Source organism: Glandiceps talaboti, chromosome 11 (genome assembly GCF_964340395.1).
Source record: "Glandiceps talaboti chromosome 11, keGlaTala1.1, whole genome shotgun sequence".
NCBI classification, from domain to species: domain Eukaryota; kingdom Metazoa; phylum Hemichordata; class Enteropneusta; family Spengelidae; genus Glandiceps; species Glandiceps talaboti.
Window position 1 is genome coordinate 10,757,260 of NC_135559.1, and position 6,882 is coordinate 10,764,141.

The 6,882-nt window shown below is 33.1% G+C and overlaps 1 long non-coding RNA gene across 1 annotated transcript; it reads right to left on the reverse strand.

Annotated features, from left to right (window-relative positions):
* Positions 1–4,637: 4,637 nt before the first annotated feature.
* LOC144442252 (uncharacterized) lies at positions 4,638–6,117 on the reverse strand. Its single transcript, XR_013481622.1, has 3 exons — positions 6,067–6,117; positions 4,999–5,069; positions 4,638–4,680 (listed from the first exon to the last, which is right to left on the reverse strand). It is a non-coding gene; the product is annotated as an uncharacterized LOC144442252 (long non-coding RNA).
* Positions 6,118–6,882: the final 765 nt, after the last annotated feature.

A 6,882-nucleotide genomic window follows, 5' to 3' on the forward strand; every position in this document is an offset into this window, starting at 1 on the left:
AATATTTGGTAACATCTGAGAATAATCATTCAATTAAGAAATACATACCATCAAAAGTATAGAAAATGACCCCCACTTCACATCTACGACGTCAGCATCAGGTACTGTTTCGCCATGACCTTCACTCAGATTCTGAATACAACATTAACTTCATAATATTTACATTTAAAGGTTGTTATGTTTTCAAGCCTTTGTTCTGTAGCATGACAAATAAATAGCTTTGTTAACTTGTTTTCTATAGAAATATTGTATACAGTATAATATATTCTTATCGTATCTTATCCAATGATTGTTATACTAATGAAATACATATTATAAATTCTTGGTACTCGAAATATAATTTTAACACCAAGGTGCATTGCAAAAATATAACAAATATTCAATTTCTTTATCAACCCATTTATTTCTGTTCTGCTCACTACACATGCATTACTATGGGTGGGCTTGAGAGTAATTGACCTCTTTGTTCAATATTGACTATTTGGAATGATGTAAAATGCTGTTTGGGAGTACCAAGAATTCGGAAATTTTGTATATACAGTATTACTGTATTGATGTTTACATAGTAGTCTTGATTACTTACAATTTGCTATAATATGACTTTGCTCATTCATGCACCAATTGCATTTCTGTTATAATTTATATATACAAAAAAAAACAATGAAACTGTAAATGTTGCATCAAAAAGCTACGTGAAACGGTGCAGTAATGTTATGAATATTATATGTAAATTATATAGATTTCGTGTAAAACTTTGTGAAAAGGCTGAAAGGTGTGTTTCTTTATAGCAAAATATTCCTTGATGCGTGATATTTATATGTTTCTGTGTTGTAAAAGTACATTTAAATATGTTGGATTGTGAGGTGTGCACACTGTAGGTAATTATTAGCCCCAATGGGTATAGCCCAGAGGGGGCTATATGAATGACGCAGTGCCCATGTTTGTTCATCTATCTGTAGACAACCACATCTCTTACTGCCATAACTCAATTTCAACCAAACCTATTACAAATGTCAGGGACTATAGTGTGCATAGTTATGGATGTCATGATGTTACAAACTTGCTTGTGAAATGGGCTGTTTTATGGATAGACAATTTAATGTTTATACATCTTATATATATTATATATATCTACTTAAAATATAAAATGGTTTTATATACCTTAATAAATATGATATGTGATGTTCATAAATGTTTTACCGGTATACTGATTTTATGTGCAAGCGTGTTTAGTTGATCTCTGAAACTACCTCAGTTAGTACGATGATAATATGTTAGGACTGAAAACTGTTTGATTGATTGATCGTGTAATAAATTTTATCTATATTTCCAGTTTTTGAACTGAACTAAATCAAATAAACAATTACAGCCAATTATGATACGTTATGAACAACAAGATGCAAGAATTAGGAGATACAATCAATAAGGAAGACTGGTGTTGGGGAGATATCTGTGATCACTCTTAAAAGGGGAACGCCACTCACTCCAGGAAATAAAAATGTATTTTCATAAACTTTGGGCTCCCAAAAGTCATTTAATGATTTATCATCACATAGAATTCACGCCATTACCAAGAAACGCCAAATTGAGACAGTTTTTCGTTTTCATTAACAGAGGTGAATTGTTGCTGTAATGGAGTCAGCAGACATGTATATTAAGTATTTGATGGACACTGAATATTATTTTACTCTTCTCAGATGTTATGGCAATGTAACTCAGTCTGTCATTGTGAGTGAGCAAGGGATGGGGATGTATGTGCTTTCACCCTAAACAATCTGAAACCGGAAAATTGATAAGCTGCCTGTCCGGAGAGAGTGAAGACAATGAAAATTATTTTAATAAAATAATACTCAATAATCAAGAGGTAACAAAAATGAAGGAAAAAATTGCATATTCAAACGTCATGATGTTAAATAAGTGGTTTTTATTTTTTTGTCAGTTTTCCATGGCAACATACAAGGATTTCATTTATAGTACATGTAAATACATATGTAAATTCAGTTAACATGTACTTAGCGAAAAATCTATTATAGTTCAATTGATGTGTGAAATCCAACTGTTACAGTTAAAGTGGCCAAATGCATGAGAATTGGGTATTTTGGATTTTTAATTTATAAAACAAGTATTTTAATACTTGAAAAACATTATGAAATAACATATACCAAGTCCTTGTTTGTAACCCAATACATTGCACAAGCATTTTAAAATGTGTAACAAGTTTGTTATTGTATGTATAATAACTTTTTACACAATTTATTGAGTTACAAACAAGGACTTGGTATATATTATTTCACATTGTGTTTTCAAGTAGAAAAACCTAATAAAGTTCTTTTATAAATTAAAATTTCAAAATAAATACCCAAATGTAATCTATATAGCCCTTTAAAGTAAGCCAACATCTTGCATTGTACACACTTTAATGTTTCAAATATTTCGTTGCAAAGAAATTATGAATGACACTTCACATTTTAAAGACAAAATATTTCAAATTACATAATGATATTAATTAAGAGAATAGACGAATTACAATCTATCCTACTGGCCCTGCAAATTTAATCTCATTCATTGCTTATATTATCTTGATTACAGGGCGATTATATTTACACATCAAAGCAGGGCTATCCTCCATCTGTGTAATCTACTATATTCCACAGCAACGGTTTTAGTTTGTGTCTAGCTTAGCTTAGTTTACATACAGTTTTAACCCCTGAGTGCTGGTAAGTATTAACTGAATTCTACTTTGTATATGAGTCAGCTACTTTGTGAGGTTTGATCAGCTTGGTAAATATAGAACTAATTCTACTCATGAACAACATTTGAAGTGAATCTTTATTCATTATTTATTCAATCTTTATTTATGAATAATATTATGATTGCACTAGGTGTAAACATAGACAACTTTGGAGTTTTGTACTCGTTAACTAGAAAGATTATATACATGTAATGCATAAACACACAACTATCTATGGTATGGTATTTGGTTTAATTTAATTTGATTTAATGTGTATGTTGATATTATATAAAATATTGCTTATTACTTCATCTTCACTATGGTAACTTAAGAGGTACAACTATTTTTCTTAGTTTTTACTAGCCTTATAAAGGCTTAAGCATTTAGGGCAGTTGATTAAAATTGTGATATATTCAATTCAATTCAATTCAAAGCCTTTATTGTCCATTAAAATTTCAACATATAATGGAAAATTTCCTTCTGGCATCTCAGAAATCCCAATATACAAATAAAACGCTATCATAGACAACACACAACCAAACAGACAAATGTACAATAATACTACACAGTAGTATATAGTTAACCATAAATAGAAATCCACTTAATATTACCACTATTTAAATAGTATTTAGCAAAATTCTTAAAAACATAATAATTAATATTCACACAAGTGCGTGTGTTTAAACTGAAATCGGTGCTTTGGCGAACACAATATGCATTGTTGTCTGTGGGCAAGTACTAAGTATCAATTTCTAATCTATTTTAATCTATTCTATTTTAATCCTACGAAAAACATCTATTAGTCTCTTATTGTTCAATGTACCTAAAAAGGTCAATCCACACAATGACATTTAATATACTTGAAAGTGTTCAGATTTGACGATTGCCGTATATCCAATGATAACAATTTTCAAAGTCTAGACGCGCAGTTTGAAAATGCGAGGCTACCGCATGTCTTCAACATTGTTCTGAAAGCTGGAGTCTCTTGTTAGCTAGTTGACATGTCGGTTCCAAGATGCATTGCGCGTCTCTCCATACAATGCCATGTACTGTGTACCCGCTAAGGGGTTTGCATGCGCTACTGGGGGGGGGGGGGGTTGTCACCTGACAGTACCCTGGGTTCACCTGTAAAATCACTGTCTGTCAATGATGGCGTTTTTAGTCCTTGTTCTATAAAATCAAAGACGTCAACATGTCTTTCCACCATTTCTTGACGAAAATGTTAGTTCGAACGTAATAAGGACAAAACGACAACATAAGCGACGTCCTCTCGTGCAATGCATCTTGGAACCGGAAAATCGACTATAGCACGCGTCGATGTTTAACTTCGCAGAAGGTCGCGGATGCAGGTTGGAGCTTTGTGTGCTATATAGAAGAAGGATTTTACTATGTATTTGTTCCACAACACTAGCTAGTTTCTCTTCCTTGTAACCCTTCTTCCAAGCTCCACAAAAAATCTTACAATTTCGCAAACTGTTATCAGCGACAAACCAATGTACAATCCAAGAGTTCCACCGATATCACTGAGTAGGTCTTGCCACTATATGATTAAAAAGAAAAGGCAGGAAATTATAACATGCTGGCCTAATATGTAAGGTTGTGTATGTAAGCCAACGATGTTGTAGAGATGGATTTCTAGAGATATAGACACAGACATGATAACTCGCTTCTTAGAATAAACAATTAACAGAAGAGGGAAGATTACCCAAGTACAAACACCTGACTGAAAAAACATCACAAATATATATGTTGTAAGTCGTATTTTCATAATACATAATGGTCTCTTTATTTCGTAGTTCAAGGCCATCGGCCCAAATAACGTATTTTCATATCACGTAGAAAATGAATATTGAAGTCAAAGTTGTTTTTTTACCTGGTAGGCTGGATGCTCTGATGTGTGTCCATAGTTCAGAGTTTCGAAATAAATATCAAGCTGTATTAAATTGGTCCTATTGAAAGATAATATTAACAATAAGTCTCTAAGTCCCTTTTGCCATATCAAGATATTCAAAAAACTAGTGTAAAATCGTGGTTTTGAAAACCGACCGTTTGAATTGAAATACGTGCACTGGTATTGAAAGATGGTAAAGCTTCAATTGTCCCGTTGTGTCTACAGCCAATTACGATAAGTTATGAACCACAAGATGCAAGAATTAGGAGATATAAGGTGAAGGACTTCAAAAAACATCTTAACCCAGAGACCTAAAATTTTGTATAGTATTCTCTCTCTCTCTCTCTTTACAACAGTAAGTGAAAGTTTACCCTACCTTGCTGACTGCATATCATTCAGTATTCTAGTTTTACGATTCTTGGTATTGATCAGGTTTAGGAGATTTTCCTATAAAACAAGGATGGTTAATTATTATTTTAGCAACAAGTTTTAAAAAGTACGAAAATTTACAAATCTTGAGTACTTTACAAAGACTTATCAACAATTCAAGTCAAGATGGCATCTACACAAATAGTGGCATGGATATACACATTACAGATATTGTATTTACAACAACGTTAACAGTAGCGTCTAGTTTGAGTAGTACGTTTATTTCAATTGGTGCATTTCATTCATTAAAACCTATAAGCTTACCATCCGCAAATTATACTTATTCAAACTATAAATGTGATAAATTATATCACATGCAAGCCAAATGTGGGTTTATACGCTACATCACGACAACTCCCATCCACGTCCTTGGCTCTGTAGTGTTCCAATGATGAGCAAACTGTTATTGCCTACATGACAAGATTCTATACCCAAGGGCTTTGTCACTTCTCATCCACCGATTATCACTCACATTTCCTTAGCTGATGTTTGAAACTGTCTTGTTAGATATAATGATATTGTACATAGTCTTTATTTATCAAAGCCTCACGGCTCACTCCAAAGTCAGGAGAGGCAGATGTTCACAGCTCCGCGGTCAAAATCGAAGTCCTCAAACCTAGCTGCGACGCTATGGTCGTTACAAGAATTAAATTACAATAAGTCACGCACAGGAGATAAACTTCCTAAGATAACAATAGGTCATGCATAATTATGAGCGTCATGGAAATAAAACAAAAAACACTAAACTTTAATTTGATATTAGTGTACCTATTGTCTTGACACCCATTCATTTCTCTAACCAGGCGTTTGTCGACATGTATATTATACAGTGTTATGTCTGAATCCGAACACAGTAATTACACATTCGTGACAGATGAACAAAATATGCACTTGGACAAATATTGACATAGAGGCAAAATATTGTAGAGTTTGCTGTCGGAGTTTCACAAACAAACAAATTCACCACCAGCCTTAGTTCAAATTATCTAGTATGGTAATGCATTACTATACTTACCAGGTATACATCAGAAGGCCAATGTGACTGTGAAATGGTCATGCTGTACGAGCGTTCCCTAGAAATAACATGAAATCAAAATAAAATGGTTATTTTCTGTAACGTTATAATAGTTGGCATGTGATGAATATACCAGTGTCGACTGTCTAAAGTATAATAGTGATTCAAATATTGCCACTGAGAACACCACATACTAGTTAGAGCCTGCTTGTATGTGAGTATTTGCAACGTACTACGATGTTCGACCAACAGTATCTCTTAAGTCTGTCCCAAGCTGTACTAAAACTACCTACTAGCAGCAACTTTCTCTAGTTTTCTCTTTCTGATCACAGTGTAATCTTCACTCCTTGATGTTTAATTGAAACGAATTGTTAATAAGACCAAGACTGGCTAGTCACTACACATAATATGACTCACATACACTCGCTAACTTCACTCAAAACAAACAATTCTAACATTTAATGTTAAATTAGCAACTACAACACAATACAATATTGCAACTTTAATAATTAAACATCAAGGAGTGAAAGATTACACTGTGATCAATAGAGAAACTTGCTGCTAGTAGGTAGTTTTAGACAGCTTGAGACAAGCTAAGAGATACAGTTGGTCGAACATTGTTGTAATTTGTGATCAAGTGATAATCAATCAAGGTACCAGAGCCAATATTTCTGATGAGAAAAACTTATCATTCAAAACAACGCCTTCACTTAATCAACAAAGTCTTTGAGTGTTACATTGTAAGGGCCTGCCTGTACTACATATAGTTATCATCAATGCATTGTACAATTTTGATGACGTCCCGCTATTATTTAA